Below are 6,969 nucleotides of genomic sequence, written 5' to 3'. Positions count from 1 at the left end.
AACTGTAAGCAGGAATCGAACCTGCGACCTTCGAATTACGCGTTCGATGCTCTAACCACTGAGCTATTACAGCGGCACTCCCTCCATCCACTTTTTGGGTTTATCTGTGAATTTAGAAGTAGGAGCGACAGTCAGCGCCATCTATAAGCCAAACAACGAGTGTGAAAACACTCTTATGCGCATGTTTGGCGTCACGTAGCACGTGAACTTATTATGAGCGGGCAGCTGATTAATTGTCCCTCTTATACAACCTAAACACACCAAGTCTGCCAGTACGAGACCCTCGTTCAATGAAATAAGGGAAAGAAGTGTATACCTAAGGGCTCGTTTTTCCGTGTTTTTAACACAATAATAATGAGATATAACAGACAGTAATGCCAAGGAATGTACAGGGGAAGTTATTAACATTAATGGAATGTAAATAAGAAGAAAGAAAAGTGGATGAAAAAATTACCAACTGTAAGCAGGAATCGAACCTACAACCTTCGAATTACGCGTTCGATGCTCTAACCACTGAGCTATTACAGCGGCACTCCCTCCATCCACTTTTTGGGTTTATCTGTGAATTTAGAAGTAGGAGCGACAGTCAGCGCCATCTATAAGCCAAACAACGAGTGTGAAAACACTCTTATGCGCATGTTTGGCGTCACGTAGCACGTGAACTTATTATGAGCGGGCAGCTGATTAATTGTCCCTCTTATACAACCTAAACACACCAAGTCTGCCAGTACGAGACCCTCGTTCAATGAAATAAGGGAAAGAAGTGTATACCTAAGGGCTCGTTTTTCCGTGTTTTTAACACAATAATAATGAGATATAACAGACAGTAATGCCAAGGAATGTACAGGGGAAGTTATTAACATTAATGGAATGTAAATAAGAAGAAAGAAAAGTGGATGAAAAAATTACCAACTGTAAGCAGGAATCGAACCTACGACCTTCGAATTACGCGTTCGATGCTCTAACCACTGAGCTATTACAGCGGCACTCCCTCCATCAACTTTTTGGGTTTATCTGTGAATTTAGAAGTAGGAGCGACAGTCAGCGCCATCTATAAGCCAAACAACGAGTGTGAAAACACTCTTATGCGCATGTTTGGCGTCACGTAGCACGTGAACTTATTATGAGCGGGCAGCTGATTAATTGTCCCTCTTATACAACCTAAACACACCAAGTCTGCCAGTACGAGACCCTCGTTCAATGAAATAAGGGAAAGAAGTGTATACCTAAGGGCTCGTTTTTCCGTGTTTTTAACACAATAATAATGAGATATAACAGACAGTAATGCCAAGGAATGTACAGGGGAAGTTATTAACATTAATGGAATGTAAATAAGAAGAAAGAAAAGTGGATGAAAAAATTACCAACTGTAAGCAGGAATCGAACCTACGACCTTCGAATTACGCGGTCGATGCTCTAACCACTGAGCTATTACAGCGGCACTCCCTCCATCCACTTTTTGGGTTTATCTGTGAATTTAGAAGTAGAAGCGACAGTCAGCGCCATCTATAAGCCAAACAACGAGTGTGAAAACACTCTTATGCGCATGTTTGGCGTCACGTAGCACGTGAACTTATTATGAGCGGGCAGCTGATTAATTGTCCCTCTTATACAACCTAAACACACCAAGTCTGCCAGTACGAGACCCTCGTTCAATGAAATAAGGGAAAGAAGTGTATACCTAAGGGCTCGTTTTTCCGTGTTTTTAACACAATAATAATGAGATATAACAGACAGTAATGCCAAGGAATGTACAGGGGAAGTTATTAACATTAATGGAATGTAAATAAGAAGAAAGAAAAGTGGATGAAAAAATTACCAACTGTAAGCAGGAATCGAACCTACGACCTTCGAATTACGCGTTCGATGCTCTAACCACTGAGCTATTACAGCGGCACTCCCTCCATCCACTTTTTGGGTTTATCTGTGAATTTAGAAGTAGGAGCGACAGTCAGCGCCATCTATAAGCCAAACAACGAGTGTGAAAACACTCTTATGCGCATGTTTGGCGTCACGTAGCACGTGAACTTATTATGAGCGGGCAGCTGATTAATTGTCCCTCTTATACAACCTAAACACACCAAGTCTGCCAGTACGAGACCCTCGTTCAATGAAATAAGGGAAAGAAGTGTATACCTAAGGGCTCGTTTTTCCGTGTTTTTAACACAATAATAATGAGATATAACAGACAGTAATGCCAAGGAATGTACAGGGGAAGTTATTAACATTAATGGAATGTAAATAAGAAGAAAGAAAAGTGGATGAAAAAATTACCAACTGTAAGCAGGAATCGAACCTACGACCTTCGAATTACGCGTTCGATGCTCTAACCACTGAGCTATTACAGCGGCACTCCCTCCATCCACTTTTTGGGTTTATCTGTGAATTTAGAAGTAGGAGCGACAGTCAGCGCCATCTATAAGCCAAACAACGAGTGTGAAAACACTCTTATGCGCATGTTTGGCGTCACGTAGCACGTGAACTTATTATGAGCGGGCAGCTGATTAATTGTCCCTCTTATACAACCTAAACACACCAAGTCTGCCAGTACGAGACCCTCGTTCAATGAAATAAGGGAAAGAAGTGTATACCTAAGGGCTCGTTTTTCCGTGTTTTTAACACAATAATAATGAGATATAACAGACAGTAATGCCAAGGAATGTACAGGGGAAGTTATTAACATTAATGGAATGTAAATAAGAAGAAAGAAAAGTGGATGAAAAAATTACCAACTGTAAGCAGGAATCGAACCTACGACCTTCGAATTACGCGTTCGATGCTCTAACCACTGAGCTATTACAGCGGCACTCCCTCCATCCACTTTTTGGGTTTATCTGTGAATTTAGAAGTAGGAGCGACAGTCAGCGCCATCTATAAGCCAAACAACGAGTGTGAAAACACTCTTATGCGCATGTTTGGCGTCACGTAGCACGTGAACTTATTATGAGCGGGCAGCTGATTAATTGTCCCTCTTATACAACCTAAACACACCAAGTCTGCCAGTACGAGACCCTCGTTCAATGAAATAAGGGAAAGAAGTGTATACCTAAGGGCTCGTTTTTCCGTGTTTTTAACACAATAATAATGAGATATAACAGACAGTAATGCCAAGGAATGTACAGGGGAAGTTATTAACATTAATGGAATGTAAATAAGAAGAAAGAAAAGTGGATGAAAAAATTACCAACTGTAAGCAGGAATCGAACCTACGACCTTCGAATTACGCGTTCGATGCTCTAACCACTGAGCTATTACAGCGGCACTCCCTCCATCCACTTTTTCGGTTTATCTGTGAATTTAGAAGTAGGAGCGACAGTCAGCGCCATCTATAAGCCAAACAACGAGTGTGAAAACACTCTTATGCGCATGTTTGGCGTCACGTAGCACGTGAACTTATTATGAGCGGGCAGCTGATTAATTGTCCCTCTTATACAACCTAAACACACCAAGTCTGCCAGTACGAGACCCTCGTTCAATGAAATAAGGGAAAGAAGTGTATACCTAAGGGCTCGTTTTTCCGTGTTTTTAACACAATAATAATGAGATATAACAGACAGTAATGCCAAGGAATGTACAGGGGAAGTTATTAACATTAATGGAATGTAAATAAGAAGAAAGAAAAGTGGATGAAAAAATTACCGACTGTAAGCAGGAAGCGAACCTACGACCTTCGAATTACGCGTTCGATGCTCTAACCACTGAGCTATTACAGCGGCACTCCCTCCATCCACTTTTTGGGTTTATCTGTGAATTTAGAAGTAGGAGCGACAGTCAGCGCCATCTATAAGCCAAACAACGAGTGTGGAAACACTCTTATGCGCATGTTTGGCGTCAGGTAGCACGTGAACTTATTATGAGCGGGCAGCTGATTAATTGTCCCTCTTATACAACCTAAACACACCAAGTCTGCCAGTACGAGACCCTCGTTCAATGAAATAAGGGAAAGAAGTGTATACCTAAGGGCTCGTTTTTCCGTGTTTTTAACACAATAATAATGAGATATAACAGACAGTAATGCCAAGGAATGTACAGGGGAAGTTATTAACATTAATGGAATGTAAATAGGAAGAAAGAAAAGTGGATGAAAAAATTACCAACTGTAAGCAGGAATCGAACCTACGACCTTCGAATTACGCGTTCGATGCTCTAACCACTGAGCTATTACAGCGGCACTCCCTCCATCCACTTTTTGGGTTTATCTGTGAATTTAGAAGTAGGAGCGACAGTCAGCGCCATCTATAAGCCAAACAACGAGTGTGAAAACACTCTTATGCGCATGTTTGGCGTCACGTAGCACGTGAACTTATTATGAGCGGGCAGCTGATTAATTGTCCCTCTTATACAACCTAAACACACCAAGTCTGCCAGTACGAGACCCTCGTTCAATGAAATAAGGGAAAGAAGTGTATACCTAAGGGCTCGTTTTTCCGTGTTTTTAACACAATAATAATGAGATATAACAGACAGTAATGCCAAGGAATGTACAGGGGAAGTTATTAACATTAATGGAATGTAAATAAGAAGAAAAAAAAGTGGATGAAAAAATTACCAACTGTAAGCAGGAATCGAACCTACGACCTTCGAATTACGCGTTCGATGCTCTAACCACTGAGCTATTACAGCGGCACTCCCTCCATCCACTTTTTGGGTTTATCTGTGAATTTAGAAGTAGGAGCGACAGTCAGCGCCATCTATAAGCCAAACAACGAGTGTGAAAACACTCTTATGCGCATGTTTGGCGTCACGTAGCACGTGAACTTATTATGAGCGGGCAGCTGATTAATTGTCCCTCTTATACAACCTAAACACACCAAGTCTGCCAGTACGAGACCCTCGTTCAATGAAATAAGGGAAAGAAGTGTATACCTAAGGGCTCGTTTTTCCGTGTTTTTAACACAATAATAATGAGATATAACAGACAGTAATGCCAAGGAATGTACAGGGGAAGTTATTAACATTAATGGAATGTAAATAAGAAGAAAGAAAAGTGGATGAAAAAATTACCAACTGTAAGCAGGAATCGAACCTACGACCTTCGAATTACGCGTTCGATGCTCTAACCACTGAGCTATTACAGCGGCACTCCCTCCATCCACTTTTTGGGTTTATCTGTGAATTTAGAAGTAGGAGCGACAGTCAGCGCCATCTATAAGCCAAACAACGAGTGTGAAAACACTCTTATGCGCATGTTTGGCGTCACGTAGCACGTGAACTTATTATGAGCGGGCAGCTGATTAATTGTCCCTCTTATACAACCTAAACACACCAAGTCTGCCAGTACGAGACCCTCGTTCAATGAAATAAGGGAAAGAAGTGTATACCTAAGGGCTCGTTTTTCCGTGTTTTTAACACAATAATAATGAGATATAACAGACAGTAATGCCAAGGAATGTACAGGGGAAGTTATTAACATTAATGGAATGTAAATAAGAAGAAAGAAAAGTGGATGAAAAAATTACCAACTGTAAGCAGGAATCGAACCTACGACCTTCGAATTACGCGTTCGATGCTCTAACCACTGAGCTATTACAGCGGCACTCCCTCCATCCACTTTTTGGGTTTATCTGTGAATTTAGAAGTAGGAGCGACAGTCAGCGCCATCTATAAGCCAAACAACGAGTGTGAAAACACTCTTATGCGCATGTTTGGCGTCACGTAGCACGTGAACTTATTATGAGCGGGCAGCTGATTAATTGTCCCTCTTATACAACCTAAACACACCAAGTCTGCCAGTACGAGACCCTCGTTCAATGAAATAAGGGAAAGAAGTGTATACCTAAGGGCTCGTTTTTCCGTGTTTTTAACACAATAATAATGAGATATAACAGACAGTAATGCCAAGGAATGTACAGGGGAAGTTATTAACATTAATGGAATGTAAATAAGAAGAAAGAAAAGTGGATGAAAAAATTACCGACTGTAAGCAGGAATCGAACCTACGACCTTCGAATTACGCGTTCGATGCTCTAACCACTGAGCTATTACAGCGGCACTCCCTCCATCCACTTTTTGGGTTTATCTGTGAATTTAGAAGTAGGAGCGACAGTCAGCGCCATCTATAAGCCAAACAACGAGTGTGAAAACACTCTTATGCGCATGTTTGGCGTCACGTAGCACGTGAACTTATTATGAGCGGGCAGCTGATTAATTGTCCCTCTTATACAACCTAAACACACCAAGTCTGCCAGTACGAGACCCTCGTTCAATGAAATAAGGGAAAGAAGTGTATACCTAAGGGCTCGTTTTTCCGTGTTTTTAACACAATAATAATGAGATATAACAGACAGTAATGCCAAGGAATGTACAGGGGAAGTTATTAACATTAATGGAATGTAAATAAGAAGAAAGAAAAGTGGATGAAAAAATTACCAACTGTAAGCAGGAATCGAACCTACGACCTTCGAATTACGCGTTCGATGCTCTAACCACTGAGCTATTACAGCGGCACTCCCTCCATCCACTTTTTGGGTTTATCTGTGAATTTAGAAGTAGGAGCGACAGTCAGCGCCATCTATAAGCCAAACAACGAGTGTGAAAACACTCTTATGCGCATGTTTGGCGTCACGTAGCACGTGAACTTATTATGAGCGGGCAGCTGATTAATTGTCCCTCTTATACAACCTAAACACACCAAGTCTGCCAGTACGAGACCCTCGTTCAATGAAATAAGGGAAAGAAGTGTATACCTAAGGGCTCGTTTTTCCGTGTTTTTAACACAATAATAATGAGATATAACAGACAGTAATGCCAAGGAATGTACAGGGGAAGTTATTAACATTAATGGAATGTAAATAAGAAGAAAGAAAAGTGGATGAAAAAATTACCAACTGTAAGCAGGAATCGAACCTACGACCTTCGAATTACGCGTTCGATGCTCTAACCACTGAGCTATTACAGCGGCACTCCCTCCATCCACTTTTTGGGTTTATCTGTGAATTTAGAAGTAGGAGCGACAGTCAGCGCCATCTA

At 41.3% G+C, this 6,969-nt stretch overlaps 1 non-coding gene across 1 annotated transcript; it reads right to left on the bottom strand.

The window, feature by feature from the left end:
• TRNAT-CGU (transfer RNA threonine (anticodon CGU)) lies at window positions 1-73 on the bottom strand. Its single transcript has one exon. It is a non-coding gene; the product is annotated as a tRNA-Thr (tRNA).
• Between the last annotated feature and the right edge of the window lie 6,896 nt (window positions 74-6,969).

This window comes from Rhipicephalus microplus, chromosome 8 (assembly GCF_043290135.1).
Source record: "Rhipicephalus microplus isolate Deutch F79 chromosome 8, USDA_Rmic, whole genome shotgun sequence".
Classification (NCBI taxonomy): Eukaryota; Metazoa; Arthropoda; class Arachnida; order Ixodida; family Ixodidae; genus Rhipicephalus; species Rhipicephalus microplus.
Note: the sequence above shows the minus strand (reverse complement) of the source record. Positions and strands in the feature narration are given on the sequence as shown.